The sequence below is a fragment of the Gracilinanus agilis genome, chromosome 3 (assembly GCF_016433145.1).
Source record: "Gracilinanus agilis isolate LMUSP501 chromosome 3, AgileGrace, whole genome shotgun sequence".
NCBI lineage: Eukaryota > Metazoa > Chordata > Mammalia > Didelphimorphia > Didelphidae > Gracilinanus > Gracilinanus agilis.
The window spans coordinates 600,686,987-600,690,060 of record NC_058132.1 but is presented as its reverse complement, the minus strand read 5'-3'; the positions used below and the strand labels follow the sequence as shown (position 1 = coordinate 600,690,060).

General features: G+C 33.0%; 1 protein-coding gene across 2 annotated transcripts in view; it reads left to right on the top strand.

Moving 5' to 3' along the window:
- Nucleotides 1-1,505, top strand: part of INO80D (INO80 complex subunit D) — a 66,561-nt gene extending 65,056 nt beyond the window's left edge. For both annotated transcript variants that reach the window (XM_044670680.1, XM_044670678.1), the window contains one exon: nt 886-1,505. The gene's annotated coding sequence lies outside the window, so the exon portion shown is untranslated. The remainder of the gene's footprint in view (nt 1-885) is intronic.
- The last annotated feature ends 1,569 nt before the right edge of the window (nt 1,506-3,074 follow it).

Genomic DNA, 3,074 nt, shown 5'->3' with positions numbered 1-3,074 from the left:
TATATAGAGAGAGAGAGAGAGAGAGAGAGAGAGAGAGAGAGAGAGAGAGAGAGAGAGAGAATAGATATTTTATTTCAACTTGGAAGCAATTATCCCTCTCTGTCAGTCTACATAGAAATAGAACCATTTTACCATTTCTTCTTAATAGGGTAATCTTTTATAAGATTCAAACTCATGATTTAAAACATGGCCAAGAGAAAATCCATGTGAAAAATAACTATATTAGAAAGAATAGCTGTCATTGGATTTTTACTGGCATACTAGAAGGGAGCCAAATTTGTTCATGTACTTCTGTCGTTTTTCCACCAAACATTTACTTAGGGAAAAAACCCAGAAACACATGGCAATGTGGATTCTTCTCATTGTTGCCAGTTGCTATGTCAGTAAATGCTGATTATGAATCGACTTCAGGGACCCTTTTTCTAAACAGCAAACATTTTCACTCTTGTTTTTGGTTGTTAGCTTTCCTCACTGCTTTTATTCTTTGTGGTATCAACTGCTTTAGATCTCTCAGTACCTTGGTGTTAATGATAAGGTGTTATGTGTCTTGTATTTAGTAGAAGGAAATATATTCTATATGGCATTTTGGAGGGAAAATATGACATCGTTTCCTTTTTATCTGTCATCTCCTAACACTGGGGGATTTTGGCTAGTTTGTCTAAGTTGTTTTTCTGATCTTCTAGAGTTTAGTCTACAGAAAAATCTATATGAGAAAATCTTAGAAATCTATATATAATCTATTTAAGACAGCACAGTTCTTTTCTTTCTCTTTTGCCTCCTTGCCTCTGCCCACTTCTCAGTAATGAAATACATCACATGGTGTATGAGCTATACCTTATTCTGGTCTGAGTAATAGAAACATCTTTCATTTTTTTTTTTTTAAAGCTGGGGACCACTGAAGTAAGCTCTATATGCACCCAGAGTTCCCCATGGAAAATTTTCAACATGCAGTGCAGAAGGCTTCAATGCAGCTAAATGCCACACCATTGCTTTTACATTGGGAGTAGACTGATTTGCCCTGAAATGACTCCAATCTTCAGCATTAAGGTACAGTTGGTTCCAATGGATCAATGCTGCAATGATGGAAAGTTTGATACTTGTTGATAGTATCTTCATCTGCTTGGATGGGTTGAACCAGTTCCTCTGAACAGTGATGATTGTTTTCACTGTACAGTTTTGAGTATGTCTCAGGGATTCCTTGTGGAAATAAGGGCAATTTAATAAAAAAAAAAACACAAAAAACTAAATAATTTTAAAAGAAAATAAAGGTAGAATGTCATCAAAGAGAGCGCAAGAAAGAGAAAACACATTGAGTTTTGTAGTCCACAGTGTCTTGCCAAGGGACTCTTTCTTTCTCCTTGGGGCTCTCATCTCAATTTCAGCATACAGAATATTTTTCCATCACGCTCAGCTTTAAAAGTTTTATTTAAAAGTTCCCTTCCCCAATGAGCTTTCAGAATACTTATTGTAGATTTTAAGAGAAAAAAGGTATATTAATTTATGCTATTAACATCACCTCATAAATTATAAGTTTTATACTAAAGCTGTATTGAGTGTAATGAATTATGTTTCCTATGTGTTTTAATAGCTATAAAATTATATACAAGCTTTTTTTTTTTTTTTTTTTTTTTTTTGGTGAAAAACAAACTAGTGAAGCACCTTTTTACACTGGATCTCTGCCGTGTCAAGGTGTATAGCTATTCTTTGCTACCTTGCAGATATATAAAATAAAATGGTATCCTGCAGCCTCAAAATGTAGAGTATCTTTTAGCCCATTTATTACTGCTCATAGAATTCTTGAGTATTTCATTCTTTAGTACATGATCGTGGTTTACACTTAAGACGGCTAGAAGCTTAGTTACAGGGTAAATAGAAATACATAGATCAAATAAAAACTCCAACTACTGTAGCTGGAATTGTGAACTAAGTTTGTAAGACCTCTTTTTTTTCCTATGGATTTATTCTTTAATTTACAGTTCATTCTGTAAGTTGGGAAATCAAAAAGAGAGAAAATGTCAAATCTAGATGTTCTCAGTGTCTTATTCAGGAACTTTTTAACCCCTCCTCACTAAGGAATTCCCACTGTGACTTAAATTAAAAATAGAATTAAATTACTTGTGTGCATGTATGTATTCGTGTTTTACACACATGCAAAAATATGCATTGGGGGAGTGTGTGTGTATGTGTGTGTTTGTGTGTATGTGATGAATGTATGTAGGGTAAAATAGAGAAAAGTAGCAACATAAGGTGATGGAATGTATTGTAGAAATATGATTTATTTAGTTGAGGGGATTGGAGTTATTTTCTCATTGTCACTATTGTATAAATACACCAAATTCTTTATTATGTTATGTTAAAAGGCTAGCTCTGATATCATGTGCATTTTATTTTAAATCTTTTGATTGACTTGCATTTGTGCTCCATTTTAAGAAAATGGCATGAGAAATACCAGGCTCTAAGACACCCCTGTGTCCCCTCTTTTTTTGTTTGTTTGTTTGTTTGGTTTTAAAATGAGAGAGAGGAAAATGAGGTGTAATCTGTATTTTATTGTGGGGTAGTGGGACCAGATATCCGTTGTAAATTTTTAAGTTAATAGTACTTAAACTCTGACTTTGAAAATATTGCCCATCATCCTTATTTTGATTTGACAAATATTGTGGTAGGCATTTTTTTTTTAAAGAATGCCATTTTCATAGGTAACTGCTTTGTTTTCCTGAGGAGTTGGTGGGATCATTTCGCTATGCTTCAAAGCTAGGGAGAGTTTAAATTATTTTAAATGTATTTTTATCTTAACTGGGCTATCTATTCTGAATTTAGGATAATTTTATTTTCCATGTTTTGTCCAAGGGGAATGATGATGCTTTCTCTTAGACCTTTATCTAAGAGTTAACTTCAGAAGAGACATTCCTACTTATTTTGTTCTTTAAAGTCATTGTTCTGTTATACTTCACTGTAATATCTAGCAGTCCGAAGTAACTAACCATAGATGTTATTGAATTTTTCATTCATACTTTTAATAATGAAAATCATGTATTTTAAAAATCTTTTAAAACAATTTCTCAAAATACACAGAT